Below are 11,696 nucleotides of genomic sequence, written 5' to 3'. Positions count from 1 at the left end.
CTGCGGCAGGTACAATGTCGGGTCCGAATCCCCACCACAAAGGCCTAATTATGGCACATACAACCCCCCCTTCGGACGCTGTAACCACCCTAAAAACCCTCCATAATGCAAATGAACCACGTAGGTTTGGACGAGATAGCAGCCGCGCTATTAGCTATGCAAAAATATTCACAATTCCAAGCTGGAGAATGAGAACAAAAATAATACGATATGAAAAATTATTATATTTCGCTTTGCTGGCTGTATATTAAGGCTGTCTGGAGTGTGCTGAGGATTTGTTACCGTCTATCACCTTTCCCCCCCTTCTTCTTCTCCCCTGCATCATCTTCCTCTAATTAAAGTGTTTGTTGTCACCCTCAGATCTGGGGTGTGAAATCAAGTTAGCAGTTTATGTAAGAGCCGTGGTGGAAATCAAACACTTTGTTATTCAGAGAGACAGCGACTTCAATCACTCCGAGCTGGGATATATGTTCCCATTGTTGACTTTGCTATCTGCATGCTAAGCCAATTTTCTACTTAAGTCTCCCAGCTTTTAAAAAATGTTATTTGGTTCCCTATGTGGTCTTAATTCTTACCCCTCGCTGATAAGCAGAGCCGTGGCAGGCCCGGGAAAATATAGGCCCAATTATAGAGGACTTTAAATTCCAAATCATTGTTGGGAGAATGGGGAAATTATTTTAATGGAAAAGTAGAAGACAAGATGTATTTTGAGGTCCGGTAGTCCATTACACAAGCCAACCCCCCCAACCCAACAACCCCCTTAAGGGACTCCTCTAATGCTTTAACCGAAAGAGCCGAGAGAAAATTACAATCATTGATTTTCCCCAACGAGTCATCTGAATTCTGCAAATCTTTAACTCTTTAAATGACTTCAATAAATATACACCCTGCAGCTGTGTCGTTAGGGAAGTCCTACTGGAGGATGTCAGAGTTTGGTACCTGAACACAGATTCATTCACTTATTTTAACAGGTTGTATTTAGACCTGGCAAACCTTAGCTAAAGGCTCAAATTAGCATGCTATCACACACAAATGTGGATGTTTCACAGGTTCAAAGTTTACCATATTCACTGTCAAGGAATTTTTGGCTTAGGCAGTTAACATTTTTCATGATGTTCTCCTTCCTCTGTCTGCATTCCCATGGCATAGTTCTTTCGGCCTTGGGGTTGCTGTAATCTCCCTTAAGGAGGGGCAGCTTGGGCACATTGGTGATGCCAGTCTAAGACCGACCACAAGCTGCCATGAGATAGTTTATTGTTCAGGGACGTCTAGAAGCCCTTTTTATCTGGAACATAGGTTCCTTGGTGCACGTTATTTTCCATGTGTGACAGCTCTAGTTAGATTTAGGATCCATATTTGTTTAGTCTTGCTGACAGGGCCATAGCCAGCATTTTGGAATAAGTGAGGTCCATGATGCGCGCGTGGCGATTTAAAAAAAAAATATATATAAATATTTTAAATTATATTGTTTTTTAGATATACATTTATGTATATGTATAATATATATATATATTTTATGTATTTATTAAATTACAAGTCACACAAGAGTTTTATTGTTTAAATGTCTTTTAATTGTATAAACCAGCATTTTCCCCCCAAAAAATGTACTGTACTATATTTACATTTTTTTTTTATAGCAATAGTACACCACCATGTTTTTAAAGAATATAGGGGGTAACTTTGAACTTGATGAACTGAATGATGAATGATTCCAAAATAAAAATAATATTCAAGTAGAAATAAATCATTGCAAATTACAGCCCCTAAAAGTACAAATGGCATCACCTAAAATCTCAACAATCAACTTTTTAATCAAATGCAAGCTGAATCCTCCTATGACCAGAGGCATCCCACCGTCGAAGGATATTCTCCCAGTCCACTTCCACTTTCTGATGCACATGCATCATCGCCAGGCCCATCAGTCTGTCGTCGGCTGAACATTCTTATCCTCGCGTCGCACGCGCGCTTTGTGTTATTTTTTTTCTTAGTTCTGCACACGTAAACGCAAAAAGCCGAAAGTGCACACAGGAAGCCGAAAACAAAGCCCATGGATGTTAACCACAATCTGCAAAGCACGTTTCACAGAGGTTTAATGAGAGGTTTTTAATGTTTGATTCAGTTGGGCATTTTTGACGTTCAAAAAAAAAAAAAAAAAAAAAAAACCTCGGATGAAATAAGCGAGGTCCGGACCTCCCTTACCTCTAATGTGGCTACGGCCATGCTTGCTGATGAGGAATGTTGATTATACACTCTGAACTGGTTAAAACCTCAGACTACAGAAGAGATCTTCAGAATTGGTCGGTCAACCACTGTGTCAACTCGTGGCTGCAGCAAATGTCTTGTCAATCCTCCGGGCGGTATCTTCATAATAAACCTTCAGTGTTTTCCATCAAGTTCCAGCTCTCCCAGTGTCTCTCTGAGTCTCATCTCCAAGGTTCCATCACATTCACCATGTTGGTTTAGCTGGTAAGCATGCTAAGATTTGGTGAATTCTATTATTCTATAAACAATGTAGCTCACAGCTGAGGCTGAGGGGGATGTTGGCTTGACAAGAAGTTTTGTATTTGTGACCTGATGATGGCGCACAGGAAAGGCAGAAGACCACAATAGTTATTAAGATTCATACTCAGGGGGCCATGAATGTGTCAACCAACTTTCAAAGAAATGCATCCAACACTTAACTCAAAACAAAACCTTTTAACTGCACTTCATGGACATGCATCTTTTAGAAACATGAATGTCTAGAGGAAATTTAGTGCGATTCAGGATTCGTCCTTTGGGCAGCATGAATATCTTAACCACATTTCATTGAATTGTTTCCTAGATACTTAACTAAAAACCCAAAAGGTGAGGCTACTGGTATTACTACTGGCTCTAACAATCTGAAATGGCAGCCTTGTCTCACTACAATGGCGTCAAATACAGACTCTTGGGAAGTGGGCACATTTTGTAATCGAGCAAGGTGTTACAAATTAACTTAGACAAACTTTGGGCCAAACCATCTAAAAGATGTTAAGATAGTTCACCGAATATTAGAAAACTTTGACCTGCTGGTGGGACTTCAAGAAATGTCATAACGTCACGAAAACATACATCCTTTAGGTGCCATCAATGTCTGTACCAAATTTCATTCCAATCCATTGAATTGTTGCAAAGATATTTCACTAAAGGCCAAAAATGTCAAGTTGGTATATCCAGTAGATGTTGAGATATTTCCCAGAATATTAGAAAAATTTGACCTCCTGCTGGAGCCTTGATAAATGTCATGAGACCCCCAAAATTGGTTGAGATACATCCTTTAGGGGCTTTCAATATCTGCACCAAATTTCTTCCCAATCCATCGAATTGTTGTCAAGATATTTCACTAAGAGCCCAAAAATGTCAAGCTGCTCCTGACACTAAATGTCCGGCAGGGTGGTCTCATCACAAGGGCCTCAAATACAGATTGGGAAGTGGACGTCTTTGTCCTGATGCCAACGCAAAGGATTTCAAGTCATGTTAAGTTATATTACGTAACTGAGCAACTTCAAACAACGTTGACTAAACCAACTTTCATACTAAACTATCCATTCGATTTTGAAAAATTTCACAGAACTTGAGGAAACTTTGACCTACTGGTCACAAGGTCACCAAAATGACTGAGATTCTTCGTTTAGGGGCCATGAATATCCGCACCAATTTTCGTTCCAATACATCAAATAATGTTTGAGAAATTTCACTGAAATCCAAATATTTCAGGCTCCTGGTTGCACCAAATGTCAGTTCAAAAACAGACGCTTGGGAAGAGAGTGTCTTTGTCTTGATGGCAACACACAAGGATTATCATATATTATAACTGATCAACATGAAACCACATTTTGTTGTAAACAGCGCAGTAGATGTTGAGACATTTGACATCATATGAGCAAGCTTTGGCGTCCTGATGGGGCTTTAAAAAAAAGTAATGAGGTCACAGAAATGATTGAAATTCGTCCTTTTGGCACCATGAATATCTGCACCGAATTTCATTCCAATACATCGCATCATTTTCTAGATATTTCACTCAATGCCAAACATGTCAGGCTGCTGATGGCACTGAGAGTCAGCCTGGTCTCCCTCCCGTCAGATACAGACGCTTGGCATTAAGTCTCTTATTCCTGTGATCCAAAAACCAGCTGCACAAAACACCAGTCATGTAGCACTATCTCTGATTCCCTTTACCCAGGATGCATTGCACACAGCATATTATTTCCACACAGCGAGCTCCTCCGTCCGCGGTTGCTAGGAGATCTGATGAAACTGCAAAGCCTCTATTGATATCCGTCAGCAGCGTGCCCGTCCAGCTGGGTGGAGGCCCGGCCAGGTGTTGCATCCTGGGAAGAGAAATAATCCGGCGTGGCGTGGAGAAGGCCTCGGCCCGGGCCGGAGACCCCCGTCCGGCTGCAGCTGCTGCCCAGACACAGGCCTGTTTTTTAGGGGGAGGGGGGCACAGGTGTGGCCTGATGTGGGTGCGATGAGGTGCTCCGGTGACTGTGACCTGGCAGAGATCTAACCCCCCGACACCCCCACACACACACACACAACCCCAGCTCCACACACCATCCCCATACACACAACCCTTGGGGGGAAACAGGATCTGGTCCAGAGGGATAACAGAAGAGGAAGAGAATCCAATTCCTTATCCAACCTGGCAACAGACTTAATTCCAGTTTTGGCAGCCAGTGAGCAGACGACTGCTGCTGCTGCACCGCCTGCAGCCTGCGGAGCAAAATACATCACCGTCTGGAGAGAAGGAAGCAAGGAAGCAAGGGAGGAAGAGAATAAGGAAAGAAAGGAAGAAATACAAAAATAACTAATTGTCTTTCACAGGATTTCAGTTTTTATTACTAAGTTTTAAAAATGAAGGTAAAAAGGGAAAAATTCGTACAAAAATAGAAACATGATAATATTAAAATATTTACCCGGTATTGCAGTTTTAAGAAATTGCTGAAGTCATGGGAAAATAAAAACAGATCGTTGAATATGAAGAAATATTGGTTGCTAAATAATTGCTTCTATATTTCTCTCTTCTCTTCAGCTTGTGTGAATCACAAACCTTACTTCACGCATCTAACTACAAACATGTTGACATCGAGATGAGGGGAACTGGAAGTGGCAAGGTATTTTGGCCCCTCTACAATGACAGGTGTAACACAGGAAAAAAAGATGGAGGACTAAATTAAAGACGCACAGATGACAAAAAGAGTAAAGAGTGAAAGTTTGGAAAGGAGAAAGAGGGAAATGATAGGAAAGGAAAGAAGAGAAGGAGACACCTTCTTAACTCCTCTCCCATTTCACCCCCCCTCTCACCCTCGGACACATCTGAGGGAACAGCAACAGTTCCAGTCCGGTCGCCCTGTGAGAGCAGATTGAAAAGGAGGAGCCGAGGCCACGGAGCATGAAAGAGGATAGAAGAAGAAGTAGAAGAAGAAGAAGAAGACAACAGAAGAAGAAGAAAGGGGAGTGGAGGAAGAGGAGGGGGGAGACACAAGAAACTAGAGGGGAGGGTCTGTCTTCAAACGAGCCCCCCCCTCCCCATCACTTAAGAGACATTTGGGGTGGGGAGGGGGGGTCAAATTATTAACACTCCTACGGCCACTTTAAAGATGACAAAAGAGAAAGAGGGGGGGGTGCTGACGTTTCACCCAGTCGGTCACCCTCTACTTTAATTAGTCAGTAACTTAACCCCCCCTCCAACACACACACACACACACACACACACACACACACACACACACACACACACACACACACACACACACACACACACACACACACACACACACACACACACAGTGGAATTTCTAAACGCTGGTTTGTTTTTGAGCTAAAATAATATTTGTTTATATTCTATATCAAATCTAATTGCAATAATGATTTTTACGTTTGTTTCCATTGGTCAGAAATAAAAGGAGGGCTATTATCCTAAGATTATACAAGTTTTACAGAACAGTTTGGTCTGTAAAAATAGTGATACATGCCTCTACAATTACCCAGATCCCAACGTGACAACTCGACAATGTTTTTTACCCAACTAACACTCCTGAACTCATTATTATTGCTGAAATATTATAATTCTTATAACTCTTCAAATAAAAAGCCGGAAATCTTCACATTTAGGCAGTTTTAACTTCAAATTAAAAAGAGTACACCTTCCTCAAACAACACAGTGAACACTTTACCATGTTCCTGCCTTGGTTGGGCTGATTTTGAACTATTAACTAATAATTCTTTTCGTTAGAGACTTATTTTTCTCCTGTAATCCATTGATTGTTTGGTTTAGAGTTTAAATTGTAAGAAATGTGTTCAGAGTTACCTAAAGCTGTCATATCTCGGAAATGATGTTAAGTTTATTTAAGTGTTTTGGTCTTGTGACTTTTCCCTTTATTTCTGAATGAACCTTCCCTCTCGTTTCAGAATCCCTCTCCTGTGATTGTTCGCCCCGCCCCTGATTGTTTCCACCTGTTCCCCATTACCTATTTATTGTCCTCGTCGCCCTTTGTCCTGTGCCAGTTCGTGTTTGTTCATGGTGAATTTCTACCGGTGTCATTAAGCCACGAATACGCCTCAGAGCTTCCAGCCACGTCGTGATTTGTTTGCTTTTGTTTTTTTCATGCTCCCAGTGTTCCTCTTTAAGAGTGATTTTGTGTTGATGCTGTTTTTTGTCCATCATAGTGGATCTTTGGTTTGAATAACCTCTTTTTTGTTAAAACCGGTGTGAGTCGAGTAACAAAAGCCCAACGTGACAACCTCATAGTGTTTGTTTTCCCCAACCGACACTACAGAACTCACCATCATTACCGATGCATCACAATTATTCACATTGTTAAAAGGAATTATGAAAGCTGGAACCATGAAATGAATGAAGAATCACCTTCCTGAAACAGCAAGGTGCAAATCTTTTGACAACACTTGTGAATGTTGCGAGTGAATTTCTCCGATGTGGGACTAATAAAGGATATCAGATCTTCCAACCCTAAAGCTTAAGGAAACATTCGAGAAACTACCAAGGATCAGTACGGTGTTTTAAAATCAACTAACCAAAAAACCCAGCCCAATTATGTTTTTAATGAAAGCAGTCAGCAGCACTAGATCCACAAATCCCCAAATCTAGAGGAAAGTTAAACATTTTTCACCTTGATAGCTCATTTCCTCCCAGCAAAGCCACCAGTATTATGAACATAAATAAAGAACATTTCTGGGTAGCTAAATATTTATCTTAAATAGTCATGAATAGATAGATCTGTAGTGTCAAAAATAGGAAAACAAATGGGACACTTCTCTAAATTTCCCAACCAATATTTCCAAAGTTATTTAGATATTTGAGAAAAACGTGTAAAGATTTGATGATGCCTTTTCTTTCTCCGTGTGGTTATGACTAAAGATGATAAAGAAATCCTCGTATTCACTCAAGAGCTTCTAGGTTTATTCCTGACTGTGAGAAGTTATGAACACGTTTCATTTGAGGTTACTTCGTTATAGGTGCTGTGAATCTGAACAGGTCCTCACAGATATGATAAAGGTTAATGTTTATATGTTGAATAAAGAGTGATTTTACTAACTGTTCATGTAAAGATAAAGGGAGGAAAGAGAGAGTGTGTATTCATGTGTTTCCTCTCAGCATTAACATTCCCTCATTGTGAGGTTTTCCACTTTTCCAAATTGATTCAGTTTACCGGAGATCTCCTCTAGATTGGATCTCAGAACTTAATTCTTTGTTTTATAATTTGCTCTTAATCGCCTTCCCTCTCCGCTAATGATAAGGTCTCAGCTCTGCTTTAGAACTAAAGCCCCTCATTGTGAGCCTCTAAAGCTCTTAAATAAATAAGATTAGAGCACATCCCGTGTTTCATTTGTGAATAAGACGAGCGCTATCAGATCTGACGACGATCCATCATCCATCCATCCATCCATCCATCACATTCACTTCACCAAGAACTAAGTACCAGCTTTTTGGTTAGCGATGCCAATATTAGCATTACGGGCATAACTGCAATCTGTTCAGTACAAAAAGACACGACTTGGTTAAGTTAACATATGCTTTTCTAATAAGCTCCAATTAATGGAGTCTCTTGTTGTCTGTGCAAAATATGATTGTGTTGTTTGATAACACAAGATTGAAGTAAAGTGAAGAGATGCTTCTTACATCCAGAAGGTGGCAGTAATGCAAACAGCAGCTACCATAAAAAAACCAAAGAAGAAGAAAGGAAGGTCTCCGTTCTGCTGGAAGAGGTAAGAGGACCTTTCCTTTTACCCTTAATTTCTTAACCTTCTCTGTATTTTCATGTTGAGCATGATTGTGTTTTTTGTTTGTGAGACGATGCTCTATGAGTTCGAGTCCTGGACATGATGGCTAACATAGCTAGCTAATTTCACTGCATGACTCCCGACACTTGGTTAGCTAATGCGACCAACATGTTTCATCAATTGTTATCTTCTCAACTTGCTGATGATGCTTTCCAAGAATGTTATGTACAATTGGTACATTTCCCCAAATAGTCTGTCAATAAAAAGAGAATAACCAAGCACTAAAAACACCTACTAAAAATAGTCCTGTGCAGAACGACCCAAGTGTGGGCCTTCAACAACGTGATTTACTTTACTTTCCACAACTGTGATCTTTGACCTTGCAGGAATTGGAAAGTGGAAATGTTAAGTGCTTTTCAGTCAGGAAAAAAGTGGAGTCTTACCAGGAAAACCACGAAGGAGCCAAAAGTGTTGTTGTTTTATAACTGAATAAGGGCAGCAGTAGATGATGAGAAAATAGGGAATCGTGGATCTTTTCCAGCACATCTCTTAGAAGGAGAACTCCAAAACAGATGAAGGTGATAGAGGTTTAAATGCATCTGCTGAGTGTCACATGTTGTTGCTTTGACCCTCTCTTTCTGTTAAAGCTAACCTTTAGGATTTAAGGTGAGCTCAGCAGTTTTTTTACCTAAAAGTCTCCCTCGGTGCAGCAGTGAAACAACCTCCCTGGAGTCTGAAGTCGGCCAGGAGTCTCCTCGCCTGCTGCTCTTAAAATGCCAGTGTTTGTTTACGCTCGGCTAACTTTAATCCCGGGTTTCTTGAGTTGCACAGGCCTGTCAGTCAAAGCGGTGACAGCAGCACCGAAGGGCACCTCAAGCAGCCGGCACCCAAACACATGCCGCGACTCGTTACTGCAGCGCCGGGAAAACAAAGAGAACCACCACAAACAAAAAGTGTAAACTCTCCCAGCTCAAATTAGCAAAACACCTTCAGAGTGATCGGATAACGACGTTAGCATTTGTGAGCAAGACAAAAAAACTGATTGTTGGACCTTAACGTGTCGTGTTCGGATGATGTCATTTAAAATGTGAGGGAGCACGCACACACACACACACACACACACACACACACACACACACACACACACACACACACACACACACACACACACACACACAGATATGTGGTAGAAAACAGCTTCCCTAAGGCTGTAAGATTGATATAAAACAACAGAAACCCTTTAATTGTTTTTGCAGTGTTTCGTTCGTGTAACAGCAGGCTTTTTGACTTCTATTCTTTTCCTTTTTCTATGCTGTTTCTACATTATTACATAACCCTTTATAAAGGACTTTGTTAAGGTCCAAAGATGACTTTAAAATGACCAAAAAGTACCTCAAATTGAACAGCTAAATGTGTTGTTTATAACTGCTCTCCTTCCAAAACCGTTGAATAATTTACGTTGGACAACAAATCAGTTTTATCGTGTGATGATGTCAGGAAGGATTGTACATTAAGGTAAGGGGTCGTGGTATTTGTTGAGGAAACAAGTTAAATGTTGGTCTGAAAGAGGGAACAAACTGTGGTCTTTGGTAAGGGTTAAAGTGCTTGATCAGAAATAGTTCTTAAGAAGTGTTGTCTGAAGCAAAAACATCTGAAGTGAAATAGATTTAGAGATGTTCCTAATGTCCACACTGGAAGGGGGAGAAAGCTGTTTTGTGATATGTCTCTCCGAGGTAGACATTCATAGCCCACTCCCTTTCTGACCTCCAAAAGCTGACTCATCACAAAGTCAAGAGGGTCTGAATGTTGGATTGTCTGTTTTGGAAAGTTACAGAAAGACTGACTTTAGAAAAGTGTTGGCTGATGGACTCCTTCTGACAGGCATTAGTGAGTATACTGGTGCGTTAGAAGTCCTGTTTTGTTGACCAATTCATCCAACCCCATCTTCGTCCTTACAGATCCATCCTAGACCTCTGGAAGACTTGATTTGGGCAATTAGTTGAAATGACTCTGATTCTGTTCTCTTTTTTTGGTAGGGCAAGCTTTGCGTTTTCCAAACCCAGTCTCCCAACGAATCGCTTCCATACCTCAAGATTTACATCACCAATGTCCAGTCTCATTGTAAGCTAGCTTGCTAGGTAGAAACCAACAACTGGATGGACGAGTGTAATCTTGGACATATTGCAAACTATCTGGGATTTGAAGACTTGTCCGGTATGAACGTTCTGGTTCGGTGCCGTGTTTAGATTCAGACGGATCCTAATTTTGGGAAATATTGCCAATTGGAGATACATGGTTGCTTTCAGTTAGCATAAGGACTTGAATCATTCCTACGTCCTGTCTTAAACTTCTCTACAGTGCTTTTTAAAAACTCAGCAATATGTCGTAAGTAATAGGGAACGTATTTACCTCAAATCTTTAAGTAACTTTTGAAATATTGGCTGGGTAAAGTATAGATTTGGCTTGAAATGTGTAGTGAAGCGTTACATTCACACCCAATTCCTCCTTCTTGAACCGACTCTACGCTGCAGTGACGTGCAACAGTAGCAGCAGATTAATCCTCCGGTGTCTCGTCTACAGTCGGAGAGATTCCACCAGAGAGGGAATTAAACCACCAGCATGTTTCTATTGTTTTGCAAAAAGTCACAGATCAAACGTTGGAGGCCAGTTTTTCCATTAGTGCTGAAATAGACCTGGATCGCAGCTCAGCAGAAACACATTCCTCCCTGGCACTCCAAGACTCGACTTAATGGGGATTCCCTGGAAGGCACCGGCTCTCTTTTCTCTTCTTTTTTTTTTCAACTGCTGCTTCTTTAAGTGTTAATCCTTGGGAAACTTCCACCCGTAGCGGCTTGTTTGAAGCGAGCCAGTGGCTATCCGACTAAGTACGGCCCCCAGTCATCTGAATCATTAGATTAGGCTTAGGCATTGCCTCGACAAAGAGATTCCCTATCGCCGTTTGTTTCAAGGAGAGGCCCCGCTTCAGCCAGCACGGCCTCAGAAGTGAGAGGCACTTGGAAAGCAAAATACATCAAACGCAGGAAAACCCAAAAACAAGATGCACTCCAGTTCTGCGGGGTCTGGTTTATGGGATGCACTACGGAGGCATCTGCTGTTTAAATGGTACCAGAGAACTGACTGTTGTCCTGAGGGCGGTTTAGTTTGAAAGGGTGGAGAAATATTGATCTTTTGTTACCAAACATTATCAGATATCAGTTTCGTCCACCCCTGAGAGGATGAATACAATGAAAACAATTGAATATAATGCATGCAAGGAAGACATGTTTTATGATGTCAACGAATTATAAGTTGTAGGAAATTAGCATTTTGTTTATAAATAAGTATATTCTCAGATATATAGTGGTAGGAAAAGCCCCTGGATTGTTTACCGATGTAAAAGTAGAAATAATGATAATGCAATTACTTTTGAA

The sequence above is a fragment of the Eleginops maclovinus genome, chromosome 5 (genome assembly GCF_036324505.1).
Source record: "Eleginops maclovinus isolate JMC-PN-2008 ecotype Puerto Natales chromosome 5, JC_Emac_rtc_rv5, whole genome shotgun sequence".
Classification (NCBI taxonomy): Eukaryota; Metazoa; Chordata; class Actinopteri; order Perciformes; family Eleginopidae; genus Eleginops; species Eleginops maclovinus.
Note: the sequence above shows the minus strand (reverse complement) of the source record.